Source organism: Lynx canadensis, chromosome F2 (genome assembly GCF_007474595.2).
Source record: "Lynx canadensis isolate LIC74 chromosome F2, mLynCan4.pri.v2, whole genome shotgun sequence".
In the NCBI taxonomy this organism is placed as follows: domain Eukaryota; kingdom Metazoa; phylum Chordata; class Mammalia; order Carnivora; family Felidae; genus Lynx; species Lynx canadensis.
In genome coordinates, this window is record NC_044320.2 from 75,098,866 (window position 1) to 75,106,655 (window position 7,790).

Consider the following 7,790-nt stretch of genomic DNA (forward strand, 5'->3'; position numbering starts at 1 on the left):
TTGCATTTCTGTGCTTTTTGCTGGTAATTTCACTGTTTAAAATGGCAAAGGGTAGTGCTGAAGTGCGGTCTAGCGTTCCGAGCACGAGAAGGCTGTGATGTGCCTTATGGAAGAGATATATGTGTTAGGTAGGCTTTATTCGGGCATGAGTTACGTATGGTACGGTTGGCTATGGGTTCGATGTTGGTGAGTCAACAGATTACATTAAAGAAGGTGTCTTTAAACAGAAACACATAAAACAAGGTCACTTATCGGTCCGTCGACGAACGTGCAGTGGCCAGAGGCTCTGGGCTGCTGAAGCCTGCCTTCCCGTCAGGAGCAGTGGTTGGGTATTAGCTGATTCATTCATCTTTATAGACCGTAACTGCTAGGAATAATGAGAATCGATGGTGCGGAAGAACATCCTGTTATCCGCTGGTCGGAAAATGAAATGCCTGACTTCAAGGAAATTTTCCCTCAACACCATCTACATCATGCGCCCGATCGTGGCACTTGGAGCGGGGATCGGGCATCCTCAGCACAGGCTTCCGTGTCAGCTCACCTGCCATCTGACCCCCAGCTCACCCCGCCGTCACCGTGTGGACTGTCCCAGGGTCCCTTTCACTCTTCCGGGAGCTGCCCTCCAGAGGCTCAGACTCTTGCAGACAATGCAGGGACTCGTACAGACTCTCTGCACCAGCTCCCTGCTTGGCTTTGTGGGGAGGGGCAGCGTGGGGGCTGAGACGGCCCGTCTGACCCTTGCAGACACGGTCGCAGACCGAGGCCCGTGTAGCAAACAGCACAGCACAGCGGTGCCCAGCCCTGGCAGCACGTGGGAATCGCCTTACCCAGGCCCGACCCCGGTCATTACATCAAAGGGGTGGAGCGAGAGAGACTTTGAAGCTCCCCAGGTGGGGCCGAGGAGAGGCCAAGATGGTTGGTAACCACTGGGAAAAAGCTCCAACCAAGACCCTGGGAGGACAGGGGAGGTAGCTGCCAGACAAACGGGTGTCTACTTACCGCCAGCGTTCCGGATCAAATGCACTAGAAGGCCTCTCCCCTGACGCACTGGGGACTGATGAATGAAAAAAGCTGTTTAAAGTGGGGAAATAATAAAAGTGATGTACATGTGCCTTAAATATTTCACTTGAGGGGCGCCTGGGTGGCTCAGTCGGTTAAGCATCCGACTTCAGCTCAGGTCACGATCTTGCGGTCCGTGAGTTCGAGCCCCGCGTTGGGCTCTGTGCTGACGGCTCAGAGCCTGGGGCCTGTTTCGGGTTCTGTGTCTCCACCTCTCTCTGACCCTCCCCTGTTCATGCTCTGTCTCTCTCTGTCTCAAAAATAAATAAACGTTAAGAAAAAAAAATTTTTTTAAATATTTCACTTGAACTTAAGGTCGAATTCACGTTCGTTCCCTGCCAATCTCTCATGTGATGCTACGGCACTTCCTCTGTGAATCCCCGGCTGGGCATTCTGTATCCTCTTTCTTCCCTAACCCACACCCATGGGCCCTCATCTCTGGTTTCCAGTTACAGCTTTCTGGAAGCGGAGGAAAGACTCCCGAAGCCATCTCTCCCCTCAGTCTCCCGCCTTCTACAGCCGCTTCACTCACACCTAAATCATTCCTAAATCAGCAGAATTATTTGCTTTTACCATTAAAAAAATTTTTTTAATGTTTATTCATTTTTGAGAAAGAGACAGAGCATTAGTGGGGGAGGGGGAGAGAGAGAGGGAGACACAGAACCGAAGCGGGGTTCCAGGCTCCCAGCTGTCAGCACAGAGCCCTAACGCAGGACTTGAACCCACGAACCACGAGATCATGACCTGAGCCAAAGTCGGGACGCCTAACTGACTGAGCCACCCAGGTGCCCCTGCTTTTACCATTTTACCTGTGACCGTTTCCAAATATTCAGCTTAGTTTACATAGAAACAACTTTTCCACTCATTTTTTTCTAAGTTGCTACTTAATTAAATTGCTTATTTATAACGTCAGGCACACACTGACGTAAAAACAACTGGAGGGGCGCCTGGGTGTCTCAGTCGGTTAAGCATCTGACTCTTGGTTTCAGCCCAGGTCATGATCTCACGGTTCGTGAGTTCGAGCCCCACATCTGGCTCTGCGCTGACGGTGTGGAGCCTGCTTGGGATTCTCTCTCTCCCTCTTTCCCTGCCCCTCCCCCGCTGGCTCTCTCTGTCTCTGTCTCTGTCTCTCTCTCTCTCAAGATAAACAAACTTAAAAAGGAAAAAAAAAAAACCTGGAAAAGTTGCAGCAAGGAGAGGACTCCCTTTGCTGGAGGGAGGACTCCCTTTGCTTTTTACAAAGGGTTTTTGTCACAACAACCAGGGAGGAACTGGGCAGGTTGTTTTATATTAAAGCCTCCTATCGGTCCTCACAACAAGCCGGCTTTATTTTCTATGTTTGATAGGTAGGAAAATAGCCTCAAAGGAGGAAGGTGACTCACCCAAATTCACCTTGAGATGGCACATGCTGGATTCAAACCCCTTCTGTCCATCTGACCTCGCAGCCCAAGTTTGTACCCTTGGATTCCAATGCCTTCTGTAAAGTCTGGGCTTCTCAGTCGGCAAAGTGCAGAAACCCCGCCGGTGTGCCCGAAAGCACACGTGGCTGAATCTGGGCCCTGTCCTTCTCAATTCTTCTACATTACAAAGGGATAACCAAACTACCTGAATGAGAAGTTATTTAAAAACCTAGCTAGCGAATAAGGGTAATAATACCAATAACATCGTCGAGATTGGAATCCTATCAAATTTATAACAAAATACACGATGATGCACAAGACAGGGCTACATGGGAATTAGATCAAAATATAGACTGTGTGTAAAAAATAAAAGTCTCACGTAGTCATATGGAGGGCTTGGGGGGGGGTGGTCTACAGGGGAATGTCCTGAGGTAAGAGGGAGAATTGGTTATGACTTCATTTTTGTTTTCTCTCAGAAGGACGAGGCCCCCGGTCAGTGCCATATTCCCTCCTTCCATAGCTTCTGATCTTTAGCAAGGGTATCTAGGCCCTCAAACCAAGCTGATCTCCTCACTCTGGTATCAGCCCTGCCCCCGGTTCTAATTCTAGATGTTTTTATAATATCTACGAACTCATGTACTTAGTTTTTCAAAATTTCTGACTTGAAGAAAAGTTCCAAAAATAGCCACAAAGAATCACTATCTATCCTTCAGCCAGATTCTCCAACCATTAACATTTAACCATGTTTGTGCTCTATCAATCCGCAAATTTTTCTCAACCGTTGCTCCAGAGTAAGTTACAGACACGATGCCCTTTTACCCCTAAATTCCTCAGTGTGTATTTCCTAAAAACATTCTCTTATCAGGAAACGAACATTGATACACTGTTAATCTGCAGACCATTCCGGGGCTCCTGGGTGGCTCTGTCGGTTAAGCGTCTGACTTGATTTCAGCTCAGGTCGTGATCTCACGGTTCATGAGTTCGAGCCCTGCATCGGGCTCTGCCCTGCATAGAGCCTGCTTGGGATTCTCTCCCTCCCCAACTCTGTCTCTGCCCCTCCCTCTGCCCCCGATCAAAATAAATAAACCTAAAAAAAAGAAGAAGAAATCTGTAGACCATTCAAATATTGACAGTTGTCCCACAAATACACTTTATAGCAAAAGAAAATTCCAGATCATGCTGCATGTTGGGTTTATGTGATATTTCCTCATAATTAGATTCGGGCTGTGCATTTCGGGCAGAAGGCATCATTGATGGCAGAAGGCCCATTATCTCCTTAGTTAAGGGGGTGTCTGCCTAGTTTTTCCATTCCAGAGTCACGATTTTTCCTTTTATAATTAATCAATATCTTGTAGGGAGATAGCTTGCTCCCTACGAACTATGTGAGGAAGTTTCCTATACTTCATCAAACTTTTACCCGCTAGCTTAGCGTCCCCTGATGATTCTTGCCTGAGTCAGTTATCTCTGTAATGTCTGCAGAAATGAGGTATCCTATCACTTTGGAACAGAAAGAACCTTCTGAAATTGGATTGCATCAGTTGAAGGAAGTAGAGAGCCTTGGAAAAACAAGTAGCAAGGATCAAAAAAAGAAAAAAAAAAGAAGCATAAAACCACTTAATTTTCAGAGCAGCTTCATGATGTAGTTTGTTTGTTTATAATCTCTACCCCCAACGTGGGGCTTGAACTCACAACCCTGAGATCAAGAGTCGCATGCTCTTCCGACTGAGCCAGCCAGCGCCCCGTGATGTAGTTCAATTGGAGAGCTTGCCTGGGGTGTTATTGGCATTAAGGCTGGAGGTTTGGATGAAGGTGGTGGTGGTGGGGAATGATGGCCAGGGGTCACCTGGTGCCCAGGACATCTTGCAGGAAAGAAGTGTTTGGAAGCAGCATCTGAGGGAGGTGCCGGGTAGGAAAGGGCTGCAAAAAAGAGTCTCCCTGCCACCCTGCCCTCGCCCCTCTCCCCCTCCCCCCTTACCTGGGACGAACCTGGCTTGCTTCTCTGGAAGTGCAGGGTGCCTGGTACAGATACTGATCTCGAAAGCTTGGTTGTGTAGCGTAATTTCCCCTGGGCGATGCAGCCCCGCTAGTCACCTTTAGTGTTCCCAGCAAGAAAGAAGCCATTTCACAAAGCGGGCAGGGGAGGGGGGCCAGTCTCGATGGGCGAGCCGAGGCCAGCGACCTCACTCCCAGAACTGGGCAGCACCCCGCTCAAGCGGCTTGGGGTGCGGACGGATGAGGAGAGCCCTCGATGCCCAGTGGCCGCGCATCGGGCCGCCCACTGCTTCCTCTAGCTTTCTTTAAGCTCTCCTCCTCTTCTGCTCCCAGAAAGCAAAGGCCACCTGCGTGGGTTTGGTGCCACCATGCCGTGAGTGTGTCCAGAAGAGGGCTCGCCCACCCCCCACCCCCGGAAACTGGCTGTCCTAACAGTCGCAACCTCCCCCAGGTCCTCCCCCCACTCCCAGGACTGCCATCTGGAAGAGAATCACTTGTACGCCTGCGTGTGAGTATAACGGTAAGCATCAAAAAAAAAAAAAAAAATCAACACACACACACACACACAAATTGGGGGCAGGGGGTGGACTTTAGCACAAATGCTTGTAGACACCAGGGAATTAATAAAGAAAAATGAAAACTCATACGAACCCTTTCAGGCTACAAAAATTTTCCATAAAACGTTATTTGTGCGTAAATTACCGCAAAGGAGGATTTCTCAAACTGTTAAATATGAATAGGTGTCACATGGGAAAAGTTTTCATGGTTCAATTGCTTTGGGGATCTTGAGATGAACCTGGTCCCAGAGGCTCCAGGTAGCACAGCGATGTCGCTGTGGGTCTTTTAGGAAGGGGCCCGAGTGCGTGTGTGTGTGTGTGTGTGTGTGTGTGTGCCCAACTCACGGGCCCAGGGGACGCGCGTGCTGAGAAACGCACTCGGGACCAGTTGTCACAACACAGCTGCTCGTGTTCATGGGGAGCCCTCACTGCCGCCTGGTGCTAACAGGGCGTCGTGTCTGAGGCCCCTGGGACCGTGCCGCTACCTCGTCTGCTGTCACAGACGTGACAGCAAAATAGTTTAAATCGTGAGCACGAACGAGGTGCCCATGGGTGTTTGCGCCCCTTTCCCAGTATGCAAACAAACCCGAACTGCTTCTCAGAGCTCTGCGACACTCCGTGTTGACAGAATTGTCCCTCAGAGCCTTTCATGGTGAACTGGCCCTCTGGGGTCTGGTGAATGCCGTCACCTCTCATGGACCAGCGGCAAGACGGCATGGCATGCTGGATATGGTTCCCCCAGAAAACCAGCTGTCGTGCGGAGACCTAGCCCGAGGAGGGTGTTCGTGCAACGCTGATAACGATTTTACATTCCGGTTACATCCTTTATCTGCACTGACCAACGTTGTGTCGTTTTCATGTACGTAAGTATGTATGTATGTAGTTTGGTGACCATCTTGGAAATTGTTCCTCGGTCTATGCTGCCTGCGGATGAATTTAGCTTCAAAGGCTGCTTCTGCTTTTCACCCTGGTGGGAGGCATCAGCTAACCACCCCCCCCGCCCTCCCCCCCCCCCCCCAGTTCTCTGTAGAGCCAGCCTGATAGCCTGGTCTGGCTATTACCACTTCTTGGGCGCGAATGGCCACCACTGCTCGGCCAAGTATTCCACGGGGAGCTACAGATTCTAATGATGTACAAAGAGGTGTTGGTACGATTCCTTGACTTGTCTCCAGGCTAGTGATATCTCTCTAGTGCTCAGCTAAAGTGTTAGGGGGGACCTCCACGGCCTTGTTGTGGTCATTTTCCATCACTTGCCCCCACCTCCAGAAATGTCCAGAAAATGCAGAATATTCCTTACAGGCCACTCCATAAAATCTCAACTGCCCTCTTAAAGGGAGAGTTCATTCCAGGGTAGGTTTATGATTTTTTTTTTCTTCTGACTTTGGGTATGTCTTTTGGTTGATCTGAATAGTTTGTGTGTGCGTGTGTGTGTGTGTGTGCGTGTGTGTGTTCCTCCAAAGTCCTGTTTATTTTGATTCGCTGTTGTTAAGCTCTGAGAATACCACTATCCTAAAAATACACTGTCCTATGAAGTTCTTACTTAGGGAGTCTTCAGATCTGACTGTAGAACAGATTCAAAGTTATAAGAGAAAAAATTCACGTGAATTAAGTTGGAATTTTAGAGTATATGTATTTGTCTTACCACCCAGTGGGAGAGCTTTGGTTCAAGGCTGTGATGTTGAACTTGAACTGCTCATTGACGTGACCCCAGGGTATCAGAAGAGGTCCTTTGTGATGATCGGGTACGCGATACTTAACGTGATTCTGTTTGCTTATCTACAAAGTGAGTCACATCTAGCTATTATGAGGTCCTGTGAAGGCAGTCAAGTGACTCAGTTTTCCTCGTCTAGGGTTACGGTGATGGGATGAGGTGGGGGAAGAGGTGGAAGGAAGGACAAGAAGGCCAACTCATACTTTAAAGACACAAGACGTTGAGAATATTTTTATGCAGCTTAGTTCACACTGACATATAACTTCACATCTTTTTTGGGTTGTTTTTGTTTTTGTTTTTCACACATTCTCCTTCCGGCCATCTTCACCTGGCCAATTTTTACCCATCTTTCAAGGGCCAGTTCAAATGCTACCTCATCAAAGAGTCGCGAAAACTTCTTTAGATTCGTTGCATCTTTTCAGCCCTTAAAATCCTATGAAACTTCACCTCTAGCTCTTCTTGACTTGTCGCTTTATACCTTTCTTTTTTTTCTTTGTTTTTAAGAATTTATTAAATTCTTAAAAACTTATTTTTATTTTTGAGAGAGAGACAGAACACATCTGGGGGAGGGGGAGAGAGAGAGAGAGAGAGAGAGAGACCCAGAATCCGAAGCAGGCTCCAGGCTCCGAGCCGTCAGCCCAGAGCCCTACTGGGGGCTTGAACTCACGAAGCGTGAGATCACGAGCTGAGCCGAAGTCGGATGCTCGACTGACTGAGCCACCCAGGGCCCCCCCCCCCCCCGTACCTTTCTTCTAATATAGGTATTAACTTGCAGATAACCAAGTTAAGAGAGGTCATTGGGGGGGGGGGCAATTCAATAGGACTCTGTCCTTATAAAGAAAAGGAGAACGTGAACCCGGATGACCATGCCGGCACGCCAGGAGAATGCCGCATAAGACGGAGCGGTGCAGGTACGAGTCAAGGAATGAGAAATGTCGCGAGGAAACCCGTAGACGTTAGGAGAGGGGCATACCACAGATCCTTCCCCGGAGCCTCGGCAGGAATCAACTCTGCCAACACCTTGATCTTGGACTTCTGGCCTCCAGAACTGCGAGACGGCAGATTTCTGTG